Below are 21,839 nucleotides of genomic sequence, written 5' to 3'. Positions count from 1 at the left end.
ATTAAAATTAAAAAAAAGATGTCCTTTTCATCATAGTGGACTGGAATGCAAAAGTGGGAAGTCAAGAGATAACCTGGGGTAACAGGCAAGTTTGGCCTGGAGTACAAAATGAAGCAGGGCAAAGGCTAACAGAGTTTGACAAAAGAACACACTAGTCATAGCAAACGCCCTTTTCCAACAACACAAGGAATGACTCTACACATGGACATCACCAGATGGTCAATACCAAAATCAGACTGATTATATTCTTTGCAGCCGAAGATGGAGAAGCTCTATACAGTCAGCAAAAACAAGACTGGGAGCTGGCTGTGACTCAGATCATGAACTCTTTATTGCAAAATTAAGACTTAATTGAAGAAAGTGGGGAAAACCACTAGACCATTCAGGTATGACCTAAATCAAATCCCTTATGACTATACAGTGGAAGTGACAAATAGATTCGAGGGATTAGATCTGCTAGATGGAGTGCCTGAAGAACTATGGATGGAGGATTGTAACATTGTACAGGTGGTGGTGATCATCCCATGAAAAAGAATTGCAGAAAAGACAAAATGGTCATCTGAGAAGGCCTTACAAATAGCTCAGAAAAGAAGAGAAGCAGAAGGCAAAGGAGAAAAGGAAAGATCTATCTTTTGGAAATGCAGAGTTCCAAAGAATAGCAAAGAGAGATAAGAAAGTCTTCCTAAGTGAAGAATGCAAAGAAATAGAGGAAAATAGAATGGGAAAGACTAGAGATCTCTTCAAGAAAATTAGAGATACCAAGGGAACAGATCATGCCAAATGGGTGCAGTCAAGGGCAGAAATAGTATGGACCTAATAGAAGCAGAAGATATTAAGAAGAGGTGGGGCGAAAACACAGAAGAACTATACAAAAAATATCTTAATGACCTAGATAACTACGATGGTGTGATCACTCACCTAGAGTCAGACATCTTCGAGTGCAAAGTCAAGTGGGCCTTAGATAGTGTCACTATAAGCAAAGCTAATGGAGATGATGGAATTCCAGCTGGATCATAGAAAAAGAGAATTCCAGAAAAACATCTGCTTCTGCTTCATTGACTACACTAAAGCCTTTGACTGTGTGGATCACAACAAACTGTGGAAAATTCTTAAAGAAATGGGAATACTAGATCACCTTACCTGTCTCCTGCAAAACTTGTATGCAGGTCAAGAAGCAACAGCTAGAACCAGACATGGAACAATGGACTGGTTCTGAATTGGGAAAGGAGTATGTCAAGACTGTATATTGTCACCCTGCTGATTTGACTTAGATGCAGAGTACATCATGTGAAATGCTGGGCTGGATGAAGCACAAGCTGGAATCAAGAAGGAGAAATATCAATAACCTCAGATATGCAGATGACACCACCCTTATGGCAGAAAATGAAGAGGAGCTAAAGAGCCTCTTGATGGAGGTGAAAGAGGAGAGTGAAAAAGCTGGCTTAAAACAAGACATACAGATGGCTAACAAACACATGAAAAGATGCTCAACATCACTCATTATCAGAGAAATGCAAATCAAAACCACTATGAGGTACCATTTCACGCCAGTCAGAATGGCTGCGATCCATAAGTCTACAAGCAATAAATGCTGGAGAGGGTGTGGAGAAAAGGGAACTCTCTTACACTGTTGGTGGGAATGCAAACTAGTACAGCCACTATGGAGAACAGTGTGGAGATTCCTTAAAAAACTGGAAATAGAACTGCCTTATGATCCAGCAATCCCACTGCTGGGCATAGACACTGAGGAAACCAGAAGGGAAAGAGACATGTGTACCCCAATGTTCATCGCAGCACTGTTTATAATAGCCAGGACATGGAAGCAACCTAGATGTCCATCAGCAGATGAATGGATAATAAAGCTGTGGTACATATACACAATGGAGTATTACTCAGCCATTAAAAAGAATACATTTGAATCAGTTCTAATGAGATGGATGGAACTGGAACCTATTATACAGAGTGAAATAAGCCAGAAAGAAAAACACCAATACAGTATACTAACACATATATATGGAATTTAGAAAGATGGTAACAGTAACCCTGTGTAGGAGACAGCAAAAGAAACACTGATGTATAGATCAGTCTTATGGACTCTGTGGGAGAGGGAGAGGGTGGGGAGATTTGGGAGAATGGCATTGAAACATGTATAATATCATGTATGAAACGAGTCGCCAGTCCAGGTTCGATGCATGATACTGGATGCTTGGGGCTGGTGCACTGGGACGACCCAGAGGGAGGGTATGGGGAGGGAGGAGGGAGGAGGGTTCAGGATGGGGAACACAGGTATACCTGTGGCAGATTCATTTCAATATTTGGCAAAACTAATATAATATTGTAAAGTTTAAAAATAAAATTAAATTTAAAAAATAAATTAAAATTTCATGATTTATAAAAATTTAATTTAAAAAGAAAAACAATGTCTTAATAAAATGTATTTATAAACTATAAAAAAATAAATCAGAACAGAACTTATATACATGTATATGAGAGGAATTCAAAAGGAAACTTTAATTATTATATTGAAATATAGGGGATATAGTCTAGCCCACAATACCTTATTAAAAAATATTTGAAGAACTTAAACTACCTAATTTAAATGGTTATTATAAATATACCGTGGTCTAGTTGTGATTTTTTTTTTATATAAGCATAGACAAGTAGATCAATATAAGAGATTGTCTGAAATATATCCAGAGGAAACTTTTAGAATATAAACTTGTGTATCATAGAGAGGAATTGGTAAATATTTTCACTGAGCCTATGTAACCTACAAAACTGAAGTGTCATAAAAGAAAAATAAAGGGTTTTTATTTAAAAAATAAATATTAAAACTGAAAAAAACAACAACATTCAGAGATTGAACATCATGGTATCTAATCACATCACTTCATGGCAAATAGATGGGGAAACAATAGAAACAGTGACAGACTTTGTTTTCTCAGGCTCAAAGATCACTGCCAATGGTGACTGCAGCCATAAAATTAAAAGGCACTTGTTCCTTGGAAGAAAAGCTGTGACAAACCTAGACAACATATTGAAAAGCAGAGACACTACATGCTGACAAAAGTCTGTATACTCAAAGCTATGGTTTTTCCAGTAGTCATTGTAATGGATGTGACATGTATGGTCATGTATGGATGTGACAGTTGGACCCTAAAGATGGCTAAGTGTCAAAGAATTGATGTTTTTGAACTGTGGTGTTGGTGAAGACTCTTGAGAGTCCCTCAGGCTGCAAGGGGATCAAGGCAGTCAATCCTAAAGGAAATCAGTGCTGAATATTCATTAGAAGGACTGATAATGAAGCTGAAGCTCCAATACTTTGGCCACCTGATACGAAGAGCCGATTCATTAGAAAAGACCCCGATTCTGGGAAAGATTGAAGGCAGGAGAAGGGGACAACAGAGGACCAGATGGTTGGATGACATCACTGACTCAATGGACATGAGTTTGGGAAAGCTCCGGTAGAGAGTGAAGGACAGGGAAGCCTGGCATGCTGCAGTCCATGGAATCACAAAGAGTTGGACTTGACTGAGCGACTGAACAACAACAAGGACATCAATTCTTTAAATTTGTGGTACATTTAGGATTTCTGTTTATTGATTTTGAATAAACATATTTACTCTAACACCTACAAACTAAACACTAAAAGGATCTCTAAAGTGGCATAAATCCATAGGGACAGAGAGAACTGGAGATGTGACAATGGGAACAAAATTTAGCAAGCAGGAAAGCAGATGGATAAATGATAACTGAATTAGCAGACTTAGGAAAGCTAAATCCTAAACTGGCATTGAGCAAGAGTGGAAGCAATGGAGTTTGTACTGCAGAACCCTCTAAGGGTTCCGGACTCTAGCAACAAATATGTCCTGAAGTGGAGATCAATGTGGGACTAAAAGTAGGATTGTTTGAATACCCGTGGAAGAAGTTTTTAGATCCTCAATATTGTGCAGTCTGGCAGCTGCCGTTCCCCACCCAGAGAGTGGCTGAAGGTTTATTCTTGGGAGAGGGTAAAGCAGAGAGTTGCTGGACTGATCAAAGTCAAGCATATGTGAAAAAGGAGGCACTATACTGAAAACAGGTGGAGCTGAGTGCTTAAATACTAAATACTGATGCCCCAGAGCGCTAGCAGCCTGTTTCATCTCTTTGGAAAGGAGATGGAGAGAGCAGGTGAAGTTTGAGACGCCAAAGAGAAAAGAGTTAAAAACATTGAGACTGTTCCCAAAGAAAATAAATTCTCCAGAATGTGCTACTCTTTCTTATCACTTTTCATAGCTGATAGGCCATTCTCTTGGATGGTTTATCCAATGATGAACTTCAAATAAACTTCATAGTTGTGTCCTTAGTCGCTCAGTCACGTCTAACTCTTTGCAACCCCAGGGACTGTAACCCACCAGGCTCCTCTGTCCATGGGGATTCTCCAGACAAGAATGCTGGAATGGGTTGCCATGCCCTCCTCCAGGGGCTCTTCCAAACCCAGGGATTGAACCCAGGTCTCCCACATTGCAGGTGGATCCTTTACCATCTGAACCACCAGGAAATCCCAAACTTCATAGTACCTGCTTTTAAATATGAGAAAACAACCAAGGATCATGAAGGATGCTGGGAAAGTCTCAAAACTGAAAGACTGAAACCAGAAAAAATTAAAAGGAAAAAATGATTTTGAGGAATCTATGTAAAGAGGTTAAATAAAAACACCCTACAGTTAATATATTGTCTCAGACAAGAGAGCATTAAATAAGAATATATTCTATGGAAAGGAAAAGTCTTTGGAAGACAAAATTGAGAAAATTCTTAGAAAAGTAAGCAAAAAGACAAAGTGGAAACAGGAGTGGAAAGAAAGTTGTATGAACAGATCAAAAGATTGTTGGATAATAAAGAAATAGAAAGGGTTCACATGTGTTGGGAGAATAGAAGAGAGACAGATGTGAAAAGGCAATCAATAATGCCTAAAACTAACACAAAACTACAGGAGATTGAAAGTGATTGTCTCTGGATGGGTGGAAGATACAAGGAACTGCTGTGTTTTTGCAACCAGACTTGTAGAACTATTTGGCTGTTTAAACTATGTGAATGTATAACTTTGGTTTAAAAAATAAAACAGAAAAAAGTAAAGCACCCTGGCTTTAAGAAGTGTCGTCTATCATGATTTGAAACGGTGCTTTATCATAGAGCATTTTGTTTTCCTAGAGTTCCTTATCCCCTTTCATTTTGCTGTTGTTTTTGTTAACAAGAGAATAATGTGCTTTGACCATCTTCAAGTTTTCTTTCTGAGTCCTAGTTGTATCAGATCCTACAGTATAAGTAGACTTATGACTTAATCAAGAAGTTTATTTGAAGGATAATGGGGTTCTCACTTACTCAAGGGCTGATAAACTAGGGTAAGAAAAGATAAAGATTAGACAACTCCAGAGAGGATTATACAGAAAGCACTTACCAATGTAGTTTGGAACCTGCCTCAAGAATGGACTCCCACCATCAGCTGTCTTTTTGTTGTTCTGTGCATGACTCCTGGTTCAGAAAAGGAGAATCTGCTTGTCTTGGCTTGAGGCATGTGCATGTGCTTGCTAAGGGGTTTAATTTAATTATTCTAGATAGCTATTGAAAGACAAGGGTTTTTTTGGTTTTTACTTTTTAAAAAAATTGGAGTATAATCGCCTTCCAATGTGGTGTTAATTTCAGGTATATGGCAAAGTAATTCAGTTTTATATATATATTCTTTTTCAGTTTCTTTCCCCTTACAGGTTATTACAAAATATTATGTATAATTCCCTAGGCTATACAGTAGGTCCTTGTTGGTTGTCTATTTTATATTTAGTAGTATGTGTATGTTAATCCCCACATTCTTAATTTATCCTTCCTCCATCTTTTCCCTTTGGTAACTGTGAATTTGTTTTCTACATCAAGGCAAGGACTCTTGATTAGCACTCCCACCAGACTATAGAGAGAGGGTAAGTTCCTCAAAGTAATGAACAATTATTATCAATAGACGTTTTAAATTTTTTTGGTTGAAGTAATATTTGATATATAACATTGCATAAACTGAAGGTGTGCAACATGTTGGTTGGATACATTTACGTGTAGTGATGTGAAGGCCATTGTCATGTAGTTAGCATCACTATCAAGTCACATTATTGTCATTTCTTTTCAGTGACTGAAATAATTAAGATCTAGTCTCTTAGCAAGTTTGATGATTATAGTACAATATTGTCTAAGGACTTCCCAGGTGGTCCAGTGGTTAAGACTCTGCACTTCCACTGCAGGAGGTATGCTTTCAGTTCCTGGTCGGGGAATTGAGATCCTGCATGCTGTGCATTGAGGCCAAAAGCCAAAAAACAAAATATTGTCTGTATTTACTATTCTGTGCATTAGATCTCTAGGGCTCATTTACTCTCATAGCAAGTTTGTACTTTAACATCTTTCCTATCCTTCCCCTCTTTCCATTCCCTGGTAATCACCATTTTACTGTTTTTATGAGTTTTTGGCTTTTTAGATTCCACATATATGTGATATCATACAGTATTTGTCTTTTTCTGTCTCACTGATTTTACTTAGCATAATGTCCTCAAGGTCCATCCATGTTGTTGCAAATGGCAGGATATCCTTATTTCTCATAGCTGAATAATATTGCATTGTGTATGTGTGCGGGTGTATATATGTATATACCATGCCTCCTTTTTAAAAATTTTTTTTATTTTATACCATGCCTCCTTTATCCATTCATTATTTCACAAGTGCTGCACAACTTTGAAGGCATAGCTTCATTTTCTTCCATTATCCAGTATTGCTCATAAGACTTATGCTAATCTGATTCTTGTCTCTTTAGTGGGAGTTTCTCTGTCTGGAAATTTCATGAGCTACGTCCAGATATAAGCCTGTTTTCATTTTTTTTGTGTTGGCATTCTGTGATTTTTTTTTCAGTCTATATATTTAATGTCTTTCTTTTGCTCTGAGAAGATGTTAGATTTCCTTTGCCCATTGCCTATATTTATTACTTTTCCTCCAATACTTTTACCATTATTTCATTTTGTGCTCCTGATAGTTTTCATTTCTATTCTCTATGACCCTTACTATATTCCGGTCAAAATTATTTTCCCTTGGGCCTCTTGAAATTTAATCTTTAATTTCTGAGATTATTTTGTCTTTTTCTTCCATTTCTTGCATTTGGTTAACTCTCATTTCACACCTTATTTTTTCTCCGTTTCTAGTTTGATTTATTTTGAACTTATTATTTAAGGTAATTTTTGTTTTCATGTACAGATCCTTGTTTTAACATTTTAATTCAGGTTAGAGTGTTATGTTACAGTTTTTTTTTTTTCCAGTTAATTTTCTGTATTGGGCAGGGAGAATAGTCTCTCTCTCTCTTTTTTTTTTTTATTTTTCCTTTTTGGCTGTGAGGCATGAGGGATCTTGGTTCCCTGATCAGGGATCAAACTTGCTTCTCCTGCATTAGAAGTCTTAATGAAGTCTAAACCACTGGACCACCAGGGAAATCCCAGGGAGAATATTCTTATTTGTTGAAATATTTCCATTTATACTTCTATCTTCCAATAGCTTTGCATGGATGTTTCCTGCTATTTTGTGTTTATTTTGAAATGTCATATGTTTTTTGGACAAGACTGTGGGTAGAGGGCAAGATTTGAGTATCTATGTCTCTATTTCTCTCTCTCTCTCTTTTTTTTTTTTTTTTTGGACAATGTAATTCTTAATTTTATTTTTTTCAAATTTTTAGAAAAAAATTTAGAGCAGTTTTAGGTTTACAGAAAAATTCAGAGGAAAGTATAGAAGTTTCCCATATACTTCCTGTCCTGACACATGCATAGCATCCCCTGTTATCAAAATCCTCCACCAAGGTCATACATGTGTTACAACTGATGAATTTCCTACATTGACGTATAATCATCCAAAGTCCATAGTTTACCTTAGGGTTCATTCTTGGTATTGTGCATTCTATAGGTTTGGATAAATGAAAAATGACATGTATTAATGATTATTACAACATAGAGAGTATTTTCACTATTGCCAAAATCCTCTGTGCTCTGCCTGTTCACCACTTCCTCCCCGACTACAAACTCCTGTCAACTACTGATATTTTTATTGTCTCTGTAGTTTTTCCTTTTTCAGAATGCCATGTATTAATAGTTGGAATTGTAGAATAACTAGCCTTTTCAGGTTAACTTTTTTTACCAAGCAATATGCATTTAAGTTTCCTCCTTGTGAAAAGCTCATTTCTTTTTAGTGTTGAATAACATTCTATTGTCTAGAGGTACCTCGGTTTGTTTATTCATTCACCAACTGAAAGACATCTTGGTTGCTTCCAAGTTTTGGCAATTATGAATAAAACTGCTAGTATAAACATCTGTTTACAAGTGTTTATGTGAATTTAAGTTTTCAATGTTTTAGGCTAAATAACAAGGAGTGCAATTGCTGGATTATGTGGTAAAAAAGTATATTTAGTTTTATTTTTAAAAACTCACCAAACTGTTTTCCCAGTATCTGTAACATTTTGCATTCCAACCAGCAATGAGTGAGAGCAGCTTTCGCTCCACATATTCTCCAGCACTGGTGTCGTCAGTGCTCCAAATTTTGGCCATTCTTATAGATGCGTAATAGTATCATGTGTAATGGTATTGTTTTGAGTTGCATTTCCCTGATGACATATGATATGGAGCATGTTTTCATATACTTATCTGCCATCTGTCTATCTTCTTTCATGAGGTTTCTGTTAAGATCTTTGGCCCACTTTTTAACTGGATTTTTTTTAAATAGAATTTTAAGAGTTCCTTGTATGTTTTAGATAACAGTCCTTTATCACTTATGCCTTTTGCAAATATTTTCTCCCATCTATGTTTTTTTATTCTCTTGACAGTGCATTTTACACAGCAGGAAACTTTACTTTTAATGAAATTTAATTTCTCAATTCTTTCTTTTTAAAAAATTTTATTTTAAAAATGTTTTCATAGTGACATTTATTGGCTTTCTTTCTGATTTTACAAGCCATACATGTTCACTGTGGACAACTAGAAAATTATAAAAGAAATCAACATAAAGTAAACATCAACAATCATCCATAACTCACCCCCCCCAGAGATGGCCATCATTAGCATTTTAATGCCCTGTTTCAGTGTACACATATTTTTTAATTGAAGTATAATTGACTCACAATATTGTGTTAGTTCCAGGTACACAACACAGTAATTCAATATTTCTATATGTTACAAATGATCCATCATGATATGTCCAGTTACCATCTGTCACCACACAAAGATATTACAGTATAATTGACTATATTTCCTGTACTGTGCCTTTTATCCCTGTGACTCAATTTTTTGTAACTGAAAGTTTGTACCTCTTAATCTCTCTTACTTAATTTACTTATTCCACCACTCTTCTCCCTCAAGCAACCACCAATTTGTTCTTTTTATCTATGACTCTATTTTGCTTTGTTATGTTTGTTCATTTGTTTTGTTTTTGATATTTCACATATAAGCGATACACAGTCCTCATCTTTCTCTGTCTGACTTACGTCACTTATCATAATGTCCTCTAGGTCCATTTGTGTTGTTGCACATAGAAAGGTTTCACTCTTTTTATGCCTGAGTTATATTCCATTGTGTATATATAACACATCTTCTTTATTCAGTCATCAGTTGATGGACACTTAGGTTGCTTCCATATCTTAGCTATTGTAAATTGGGCTTCAATGAACATAGTAAAAATATCTTTTTAATTAGTTGTCTAAATTTTATTCAAATAAATATCCAGAAATGAAATTATTGGATTGTTGTTGTCATTGTTTTTGTTGTTCAATCACTAAGTCATGTCTGAATCTTTGCTGTTTCCATGGACTGCAGCACACCATGCTTCCCTGTCCTGCCTATCTCCCAGAGTTTGCTCAGATTCATGTGCATTGAGTCAGTGATGCCATCTAGCCATCTCATCCTCTGCCACCCCATTCTCCTTTTGCCTTCAATCTTTCCCAGCCCCATAATTTTTACCAAAGAGTTGACTCTTTGGAACAGGTAACCAAAATATTGGAGCTTCAACTTTAGCATCAGTCCATCCAATGAATATTCAGAGTTGATTTCCTTTAGGATGGATTGGTTTGATCTCCTTACAGTCTGAGGAACTCTCAAGAATCTTCTCCAGCACCACAATTCAAAAGCATCAGTTCTTTGGCTCTCAGCCTTCTTTATGTTCCAACTCTCAAATCTATACTTGACTACTGGAAAAACCATAGCTTTAACTATACAAACCTTTGTCAGCAAAGTGATGTCTGCTTTTTAACATGCTGTCTAGGTTTGTTATAGCTTTCCTTCCAAGAAGCAAGCATCTTTTACTTACATGGCTGCAGTCACCATCTGCAGTGATTTTGGAGCCCAAGAAAAGAAAATCGGTCACTGCTTCCCCATTTTCCCCTTCTATTTGCCATGAAGTGATGGGACCAAATGCCATGATTTTAGTTGTTTGAATTTTGAATTTCAAACCAGCTTTTTCATTATCCTCTTTCACCCTCATCAAGAAACTCTTTAGTTCCTCTTCACTTTCTGCCATTAGAATGGTATCATCTGCTTATCTGAGGTTATTGATATTTCGTAATCTTGATTCTAGCCTGTGATTCATCGAGCTCAGCATTTTGCATGATGTACTCTGTATAGAAGTTAACTTCTGTATAGAAGTTAAATAAGCAGGGTGACAATAATTAGCCTTGCCTTACTCATTTCCCAATTTTGAGCCAGTCAATTGTTCCATCTACGGTTCTAACTATTGCTTCTTGACCAGCATACAGGTTTCTCAGAAAGCAGGTAAGGTGATCTGGTATTCCCATCTCTTTAAGAATTTTCTACAGTTTATTGTGATCCACATAGTCAAGGATTTAGTATAATCAGTGAAGAAGAAGTAGATGTTTTTCTGGAATTCTTTTTCTTTTCTTTTAATATAAATTTATTTATTTTAATTGGAGGCTAATTACTTTACAATATTGTATTGGTTTTGCCATACATCAACATGAATCTGCCACGGGTGTACATGTGTTCCCCATCCCGAACCTCCCTCCCTCCTCCCTCCCTGTTTCATCCCTCTGGGTCATCCCAGTGCACCAGCCCCAAGCAACTAGTATCATGCATCGAACTTGGACTGGCGATTTGTTTCATATACAATATTATACATGTTTCAATGCCATTCTCCCAAATCATCCCACCCTCTCTATGATCCAGTGGACATTGGCAATTTGATCTCTGGTTCCTCTGCCTCTTCAAAACCCAGCTTATTCATCTGGAAGTTCTCAGTTCACATACTGCTGAAGGCTAGCTTGAATGATTTTAAGCATAAACTTACTAGCAAGTGAAATGAGCACAGTTGTACAGAACATCCTTTGGCATTGACCTTCTTTGGGATTGGAATGAAAACTGACCTTTCCAAGACCTGTGGCCACTGCTGAGTTTTCCAAATTTGCTGACATATTGACTGCAACACTTTAACAGCATCATCTTTGAGGATTTTAAATAGCTCAGCTGGAATTCCATCACCTCCACTAGCTTTGTTTATAGTAACGTTTCTAAAGCCCACATGACTTCACACTCCAGGATGCCTGGCTCTAGGTGAGTGACCACACCATTGTGATTATCCATTGGTACCATTTTTTGTACCAATTATTGCCACCTCTTCTTAATCTCTTCTGCTTCTGTTAGGTCCTTACTGTTTCTGTCCTCCAGTGTTCTTGCCTGGAGAATTCCAGGGATGGGGGAGCCTGGTGGGAGGCCGTCTATGGGGTCGCACAGAGTCGGACATGACTGAAGTGACTTAGCAGCAGCAGCAGCAGCATTCTGGTAGACATAAGGCAATTTCTTATTGTGTTTTGCTTTTTATTTCTCTTATGACTGTTGAGCATCTTTTAATATTTCATTGGCCATTGGTATGTCTTTTTAAAAAATGTCTAGTCAGGTCTTCTGCCCAGATTTTTTATTTTGCTTTTGATGTTAAGTTGTTTAAGTTCTTTGTATACTTTGGACATTAACTCATCAGATATATTGTTTGGAATTATCTTCTCCAATTCAGTAGGCAGACTTTTCCTTTTGTTGATAGTTTCCTTTGCTGTCCAAAAACTACTTATTTTGATGTAGTCTCATTTGTTTATTTTTGGTTTTGTTTCCCTTGCATGAGGAGACAGATCAAAAAATTATTGCCAAGACCAACATCGAGAGAGAGTACTGCCTATATTGTCTTCTAGGAGATTGATTGTTTCAGGTTTTACATTTAAGTCTTTAATCCATTTGAGAGCTTTTTAAATGTGTGTGAGAGTATAGTACAGTTTCATTCTTTTGCATGTAGCTGTCTAATTTTCCCAATACCAATTATTGAGTTTATTTCTGGGCTCTCTATTCTGTTCCATTGATTCATCTGTCTGTTTTTGTGCCAATACTACACTGTTTTGATTAATGCAGCTTTGTAGTGTAGTTTAAAATCAGAGCACATGATACCTGTAGTTTTGTTCTTCTTTCTCAAGATTGTTTTGGTGATTCATAGTCTTTTGTGATTTCATACAAATTTTAGAATTATTTGTTCTAATTCTGTGAAAAAAATGTCATTAGTTCTATCTAGGTTGCTTAATTCAAAAGCATCCTCTTCTGTTGTTAAAGGGAAGTTCATTTTTTGAGTGAATAGATGAAAACTTTTTGGGGTGGGGTCAGTGTGTTTCCTGATTTTGTGGTTCTCTTTTGTTTCTGTAAGACATAATTTCCATTGTTTGCTTTCTTTTTTCTTTTACTATCAAACATCTGAGAAATTCCTCCTCATTCAAAGGTACCTACCTCTTCTTCTGAATGGTGCCTTCCTAACATTGCAAGGAAATTCTTAAACCAGTGATGCAGTTTTGTTGCTGTTGTTCAGTCACTCAGTTGTGTCCAACTCTTTGCCACCCCATGGGCTGCAGCACGCCAGGCTTCCCTGTCCTTCACCATCTCCTGAAGCTGGCTCAAACTCCTGCCCATTGAGATTACAGCTGTTATAATCTACCAGTTATCAAACCTGTTCTCAGTATTCCTTCTCTCAGGTAGAATTCTATTACAGAGAAATCCACCTATATCCAAACACTGCTTCACCCCTATGAAGACCTGTTCTTTCCCACACAATCTCTACCCCACTTTGCTCTGATGTAGAGTCTGGATTTGGTCCTGCTGGGTTTCAATATTTATTTTTCTTTTATGTAAATTGAAGTTGTTAGTAATCTCTATGCAGTGGTTGCTCTAAGTTTGTTTTACTAATTCTCCTCTTTATGTATGTGATTTTTTGATGAATATGTGGAGAAATTAAGTTTTAAGTAGATACAATGTATCTTCCATACAGTTGTTACATCTTTATTTTACATCTTTATTTTTTTAAAGACTAGCCTACTTCAGGTTCTGGTTTCTAAATACCATTTTCCAGTAAAAGGAATTGGAATTACATACAGAAATGACTGATTCTATGTTTGGAATGGAAATATATAGAGTGAGCCTGAAGCCTTTTGTCCTAGAAGAAAGGAGGAAAGCAAGCAAGCAAAGACTCTAGTAGAGTCATGCCAAAAGGACTCTTTAACAAGACCATACCTGCTAAACATTGGACATTTTGAACATCAATAAGGATAATAACTGAAATGAACAGAAACATTCAAATATATTTAAATATAAATCTGTGAGTTCATAATTATATTTAAAAATAAATATTGATTGCTTCTGTGAGGATGATACGGAATCAATGCCAGAGAATCAAAACTAGTAAGTGAAGGAAAAGAATGAAGCATTTATTTTGCCTTTCCTGGGTATCCAAATAGTCAGTGAAGGAAATTTTGTCTTTATAGAAGTATTCCAATGAATGAATTAAAAAACTAATGATAAAATATCACCATCTTGCCACTTCCAGTGAATTTAACAGATCTAGGCAATAAATGGGGGTTTCCCTTATGGCTCAGCTGGTAAAGAACACCTGCAGTGCGGGAGACCTGGATTCGATCACTGGGTTGGGAAGATAACCCTGAGAAGGGAAAGGCTACCCACTCCAGTATTCTGGCCTGTACAGAATACTATACAAAATATATAGGACTATATTCTGTATAGTCCATGCAGTCACCAAGAGTCGGACATGACTGAACACTTTAACTAGGCAATACATAGTTGTTGGTGTCTCATAGAAAGAGAGAACTGGACATTATGTGCTGCTTGTTAGAAACACTCAAACTCCGCATATGAAGTGTCTCTGCCAAAAAATTAACCTGAATCTGATCAAACCTTTAAATCTACCTAGCAATTTACAGGACAAATGAGATAAATGTATGATGTAAAAAAAAGTGATGATGATACAATTAGCAAATTTCAGAATGTGAGAAAAACATTAGTATGGCAAAACCAATACAATATTGTAAAAAAAAAGAAAGAAAACATTAGAATAAACTACTTCTTCAGATAATAAGTTGCAAGGAAAAAAAGAGAGAAAAATAATTTGGGATAAGAAGGGGAGTTTCATATTAAGCATCTTTTTGGGTTTCCCTGGTGGCTCAGAGGTTAAAACGTCTGCCTGCAATGCGGAGACCTGGGTTCAATCCTTGGGTCGGGAAGATCCCCTACAGAAGGAAATGGCAACCCACTCCAGTATTCTTGCCTGGAGAATCCCATAGACAGAGGAGCCTGGTGGGCTATAGTCCACGGGGTCGCAGAGAGTCGGACACGACTGAGCGACTTCACTTCACTTCAACCACAATGCTATGAGATTAGAAATAAATCACAGGACAAAACCTATAAAAAATACACAAACAGGTGGAGACTGAACAGTATGTTACTAAACAAACTGGATCATCAAAGGATTGAAAGAGGAAATAAAAAAATACCTAGATACAAATAACAATGAAAACACTATAATCAAAAGCATATGGAAGGCAACGCCAAAGAATATTCAAACTATCATACAATTGCGTTCATTTCACACGCTAGCAAGATTATGCTCAAAATCCTTCAAGCTAGGCTTCAGCAGTACATGAACCGAGAACTTCCAGATGTACAAGCTGGGTTTCAAAGAAGTAGAGGAACTTGAGATCAAGTTGCCAACATTCGTTGGATCATAGACAAAGCAAGGGAACTCCAGAAAAACATCTACTTCTGCTTCACTGACTATGCTAAAGTCTTTGACTGCATGGATCACAACAAGTTGTGGAGAATTCTTAAGAGTTGGAAATACCAGACCAACTTACCTGTCTCCTATATGCAAGTCAAGAAGTAACGGTTAGATTTAGAACTGGACATGGAATAGCTGACTGGTTCAAAATTGGGAAATGAGTAAGGCAAGGCTATATATTGTCACCCTTCTTATTTAACTTCTAACCAGAGTACATCATGCAAAATGCTGGGCTGGATGAATCACAGACTAGAATCAAGATTGCCAGGAGAATTATCAACAGCCTCAGCTATGCAGATGATACCACTCTAATGGCAGAAAGTGAAAAGGAAATAAAGAGCCTCTTGATGAGTGTGAAAGAAGAGAATGAAAAAGCTGGCTTGAAACTCAAAATTCAAACAGCTAAAATCATGGCATTTGGTCCCATCACTTCATGGCAAACAGAAGGGGAAAAAGTAAAAGCAGTGACCGATTTTTTTTCTTGGGCTCCAAAATCACTGCAGATGGTAACTGCAGCCATGTAAGTAAAAGATGCTTGCTCCTTGGAAGGAAAGCTATGACAAGCCTAGACAGCATATTAGAAAACAGAGACATTACTTTTCTGACAAAGGTTCACACAGTCAGTTCAGTTCAGTTCAGTCACTCAGTCATGTCTGACTCTTTGAGACCCCATGAACCGCAGCACACCAGGCCTCTCTGTCCATCACCAACTCCCAGAGTTTACCCAAACTCATGTCCATTGAGTCAGTGATGCCATCCAACCATCTCATCCTCCGTCATCCCCTTCTCCTCCTGCCCTCAATCTTTCCCAGCATCAGGATCTTTTCAAATGAGTTAGCTCTTGACATCAGGTGGCCAAAGTACTGGAGCTTCAGCTTCATCATCAGTCCTTCCAATGAACACCCAGGACTGATCTCCTTTAGGATGGGCTGGTTGGATCTCCTTGCAGTCCAAGGGACTTTTGAGAGTCTTCTCCAACATCACAGTTCAAAAGCATCAATTCTTTGGCGCTCAGCTTTCTTTATAGTCCAACTCTCATATCCATACATGACTACTTGAAAAACCATAGCCTTGAGTAGACGGACCTTTGTTGACAAAGTAACGTCTCTGCTTTTTACTATGCTGTCTAGGTTGGTCATAACTTTCCTTCCAAGGAGTAAGCATCTTTTAATTTCATGGCTGCAATCACCATCTGCAATGATTTTGGAGCCCCCAAAAATAAAGTCTGCCACTGTTTCCACTGTTTCCCCATCTATTTGCCATGAAGTGATGGGACTGGATGCCATGATCTTAGTTTTCTGAATGTTGAGCTGTAAGCCAACTTTTTCACTCTCCTCTTTCACTTTCATCAAGAGGCTCTTTAGTTCTTCGCTTTCTGCCATAATCATCTGCATATCTGAGGTTACTGATATTTCTCCTGGCAATCTTCATATCAGCTTGTGCTTCTTCCAGCCCAGCGTTTCTCATGATGTACTCTGCATGTAAGTTAAATAAGCAGAGTGACAGTATACAGCCTTGACATACTCCTTTTCCTATTTGGAACCCATCTGTTGTTCCATGTCCAGTTCTAACTGTTGCTTCCTGACCTTCATACAGGTTTCTTAAGAGGCAGCTCTCACATAGTCAAAGCTATGGTTTTTCCAGTAGTCATGTATGGATATGAGAGTTGGACCGTAAAAAAGAGTTGAGTGCCAAAGAATTGAATGCTTTCAAATTGTGGTGCTGGAGAAGACTCTTGAGAGTCCTTTGGACTGCAAGAAGATCAAACCAGTCAATCCTAAAGGGAAACAACTCTGAATATTCATTGCAAGGATTGATGCTAAAGCTGAAGCTCCAATACTTTGGCCACCTGATGTGAAGAGCTGACTCATTGGAAAAGACCCTGATGCTGAGAAAGGTTAAAGGCAAAAGGAAAAGGGTGTGGCAGAGGATGAAATGTTTAGACTGTGTCACTAACTCAATGGACATGAGTTTGAACAAACTCTGGGAGATGGTGGATGACAGAGTAGTCTGGTATGCTACAGTCTGTGGGGTCCCAAAAGACATGACCTAGTGACTGAGCAGCGTTACTTTAGATATGTAATTGTGAATGTTTTTGAAGAAAAAATTGAATTACATGAGAAAATGGTTATAGTAACAATGACTGAAAGCTATATACTGAAGCTATATACAGAAGGATCCTACCTAAAACAGAAATGTGTAGGGAACAGGTTGTAGAAATAGGTCAAAGTGTTAACAGTGGTTATATTTGATTGTTAGCTTATGGGTAATTAATTTCTCTATACTTGTTTGTATTTTTCAAGTTTTACATAATGAAAACTTGCATAGTCAGGGAAAAATTACAGAAAAAGTCCAAGACATCTTTTTTCCAATCAGCCCTTTTCCTTGTCCTCTAATTTCCTAACAAAAATGCCCAGTGCCTGTCTTGTTTCCCAGAAGAATATTTTCATTCCACTTACAGATAAAAGCTCTGCTATAGGAACTTTCATTCATATCAAAGTGTAATTCAACATTAACTGATTGAAAGAAAATCCATACTCTTAATGGAGGAGGAGGGACTGAGTGTTTACTGGGAGAGATATTTTGTTGAGTTCTGCACTGTTCTTTCAGGTTGATGAGTAACTTTCTTCAAGTTAAAGTCATCAGAAAAGAGTAGGGCAGGGGTGGAAATGGTTATGACATGTTCTCTTTAGGAACAGATAACCCAAATACCAGCTATCTTTCATGATGTGGGTGTAAACAGATTCTACATGGCCATGTGAAAGGAATTCTGAAGGAAAACATGAATGTAAAACAGGACTTCTTACCACCATTTAAAGACATACTTATTATAGCCTCTGTAATCTTGATGACCAATCAGGGTACCAAGTCAAGAAAGTTCAGTATCAGCTCACTAGTCAAAGGCAGCCTAAATCAGTATCAACCCCACCAAGAACATTCACATAAGAAAGAATCTGAAGAACAGATACGTCTATCATTTATCTTCAATTCAGTTCAGTTCAGTTCAGTCACTCAGTTGTGTCCGACTCTTTGCAACCCCATGAACTGCAGCATGCCAGGCCTCCCTGTCCATCACCAGCTCCCAGAGTCTACCCAAACCTATGTCCATTGAGTCAGTGATGCCATCCAACCATCTCATCCTCTGTCGTCCCCTTCTCCTCCTGCCCTCAATCTTTCCCAGCATCAGGGTCTTTTCAAATGAGTTAGCTCTTCGTATCATGTGGCCAAAGTACTGGAGTTTCAGCTTCAATATCAGTCCTTCTAATGAACACCCAGGACTGATCTCCTTTAGGATGGGCTGGTTGGATCTCCTTGCAGTCCAAGGGACTTTTGAGAGTCTTCTCCAACACCACAGTTCAAAAGCATCAATTCTTTGGTACTCAGCTTTCTTTATAGTCCAACTCTCACATCCATACTTGAAAAACCATAGCCTTGACTAGATGGACCTTTGTTGGCAAAGTAATGTCTCTGCGTTTTAATATGCTGTCTAGGTTGGTCATAACTTTCCTTCCAAGGAGTAAGCATCTTTTAATTTCATGGCTGCAGTCACCATCTGAAGTGATTTTGGAGCCCCCCAAAATAAAGTCTGCCACTGTTTCCCCATCTATTTCCCATGAAGTGATGGGGTCGGATGCCATGATCTTAGTTTTCTGAATGTTGAGCTTTAAGTCAACTTTTTCACTCTTCTCTTTCACTTTCATCAAGAGGCTTTTTAGCTCCTCTTCACTTTGTGCCATAAGGGTGGTGTCATCTGCATATCTGAGGTTATTGATATTTCTCCCGGCAATCTTGATTCCAGCTTGTGCTTCTTCCAGCCCAGTATTTCTCATGATGTACTCTGCATATAAGTTAAATAAGCAGGGTGACAATATACAGCCTTGACGTACTCCTTTTCCTATTTGGAACCAGTCTGTTGTTCCATGTCCAGTTCTAACTGTTGCTTCTCGACCTGCATACAGGTTTTTCTAGAGGTAGGTCAGGTGGTCTGATATTCCCATCTCCTTCAGTATTTTCCACAGTTTATTTTGATCCGCATAGTCAAAGTCTTTGGTATAGTCAATAAATCAGAAATAGATGTTTTTCTGAAACTCCCTTGCTTTTTCGATGATCCAGCAGATGTTGGCAATTTATCTTACTGATTCTCAAACACAAGTAATTCATTGCTGTCTTTCTGCTTTGTATATTCATTCTTCTGTTTATCGTATTGGGTTGGTTTATTTCTCTTCATTGGTTATCTCGTCACAACAAAACCTTAAAGCAATGGACCAAAAGGTGTAGAACAACAGACAAGTTACAACTCATTCAGGTCAAGCATACAGATCTTTTATTAGTCCAACTAATAAAAGGAGTCCTCCTCATCCTTCCTGGCAAACCCTCTTGGCTTCCCTATTTTATACTTCCAGTCTTCTCCTTTTGGTTATGTCTGATTCAAAGTAGGGATTGTACCCACCACCAATCAATGAAAGGGAATACAAATGGGCATATGCTCAAGGCCGATTGACAATTATAAGTTGTATAACAGCAGGCTGTGTTGTTTATATCTTCCCGTAATTCCATCTGTTATAATTAGATGTAGAATATTCATGAGTCCTTAATGGGCTCTTAACTGCCTAACCGCCTAAGGTTTCTTGGAGAAGCCCCTGTGGTCTTTTGTATCCACTGTGTGCCTAGGACACATGTGCAAGAGTTGAAAAGTCTCTAGTTATTTTGTAGAGTATCTGTGAGCTCTGCTGTGTGTATCTGGGATGAAGTTTAGCGATCAGCTTGCATCCCTTTCAGCCAGGCCTCCCCTTGTTGCTCGTGTCTAACTTCCTACTTAGCAACCCTAATCAATCAACCCTAATCAACTCCCTATTAAGTCCCATTCTTCTTTCTGGACACAGTTATGAAGCTCTCTTTGGCAGACTGTCTTCCCTTAAACCTCATTGTAGGTAGTTGGTATGACCTTTTATCATTTTTGTTTCTCCCCAGGCACTCAATCCCATGATGATTGAAGTATTTTGTAGATAGTCACTTGTAGGTTTCCGAACCTTCCTGGATGGATGTTGTATAAAAGATGATAGGTTTGAACAAACTCCATGTCTTGAAGATTTTTAAAGAAAATGACCTTTGGTGCTCTTTGAAAGAGACAGTTAATTGGAAATTCTAACTGCCTGTCCTTTAGGTTTTTCTAAGCATGCTTCTGTACTTGGTAGCAGCTGATTGGCTGTTTCCACAGTTAAGTGAACTACTAAACCAGTGAGCTGTGAAAACTCGGCTCCCAATTTGGGTTCTTCTTTGTCAACTTATATGGAAGAAAGCTTGGGAAAATATAAAAAAGAAAAGTGCAACTGGTTGGGCATCCCAGTGAGAGGAAATTACAGTAAGAAATAAAGGCCCTACTATATAGCATGAATTTATAGTGTAATCACTCCTCCATGATAATATAAATACCAGATGGTGAGGGAGGTAGGTTCCTTCTCTGGGACAATTTCCAATATTTATTTGGTAGCAGAGAATAGAAATGCCCAGATATGTGCCCTATATCTGACCATTACATGAAACTTGTAAGCGTTAAATGGAAATAAGTGGAGGTAATTTGACTGTTAAGGATTAGTAGGAGAGTATGATATGATAAGGATAAAGAGGTTGCTTCAATGTATGAAAATATGGATTCAGAGCTAATATTTATCAAGTGCTTATTCTGTGTAAAGTAGCTGTTGGATGTGTTAGTATATTATTCATTTCTTTTCACAACAACCCTCTGAAGTAGGCCCTAATTGACTGAATAGAAAATGAACCTGAACCTGAAGAAGTTATGTCACTTTCCAGTAGTCAAACATCTTAGTGGAGGAACTAAAGGTCCTCTGACTCTGCTATCTGATTAATCTTTTGTTTAAATCATTACCAGTTTCCTCACCCAACAGTTATTCTTTTTTTTTTTTTTTGATCACACTTTCCTGATATTTAACTCTTGAGCCAGCCTTTAGAGACTCAGGAGAAACCTGCGAACTTCAGGAGAAGCCTCTTTTACTTCAAAAAGTCAGGGGCACGTAGGGTCCCAAACAAAGCAAGAAGGTCCTAAAGAGTCCTGTTTAGTTTCAAGATCAAAGTGTTAGCAGAGTTGGTTCCCTTTGAGAGCCACAAGGAAGGAACTGTTCCAGGCCTCTCACCTTGGCTTGTAGATGGCTGCCTTCTCCCTGTGTCTTCACATCATCTTCCCTCTGTATGAGCATGTGTCCAAAATTTTCCCTTCTTATAAAGACACCAGTCGTGTTGGATTAGTGCCTACCCTACTGATTTCATTTTAGCTTAATTACTTCTGTAAAGACACCCATCGGAGAAGGCAATGGCACCCCACTCCAGTACTCTTGCCTGGAAAATCCCATGGATGGAGGAGCCTGGTAGGCTGCAGTCCATGGGATCGCGAAGAGTCGGACATGACTGAGCAACTTCACTTTCACTTTTCATTTTCATGCATTGGAGGAGAAACTGGCAACCCACTCCAGTGTTCTTGCCTGGAGAATCCCAGGGATGGGGGAGCCTTGTGGTCTGCTGTCTATAGGGTCGCATAGAGTCAGACACGACTGAAGTGTCTTTAGCAGCAAAGACACCCATCTCCAAATATGACCACATTCTAATATATGTGGGGTTTGGGACTTCAGCATATGAATTTGGTGGGTGGGAAACAGTTTGGCCCATAACAGATACTTGCT

The 21,839-nt window shown here is 38.0% G+C and overlaps 1 protein-coding gene across 1 annotated transcript in view; it reads left to right on the top strand.

Moving 5' to 3' along the window:
• CATSPERB (cation channel sperm associated auxiliary subunit beta) overlaps positions 1–21,839 on the top strand; it is a 184,180-nt gene that overhangs the window by 37,023 nt on the left and 125,318 nt on the right. The window lies entirely within an intron of this gene.

The sequence above is a fragment of the Bos mutus genome, chromosome 21 (assembly GCF_027580195.1).
Source record: "Bos mutus isolate GX-2022 chromosome 21, NWIPB_WYAK_1.1, whole genome shotgun sequence".
Classification (NCBI taxonomy): domain Eukaryota; kingdom Metazoa; phylum Chordata; class Mammalia; order Artiodactyla; family Bovidae; genus Bos; species Bos mutus.
Note: the sequence above shows the minus strand (reverse complement) of the source record. Positions and strands in the feature narration are given on the sequence as shown.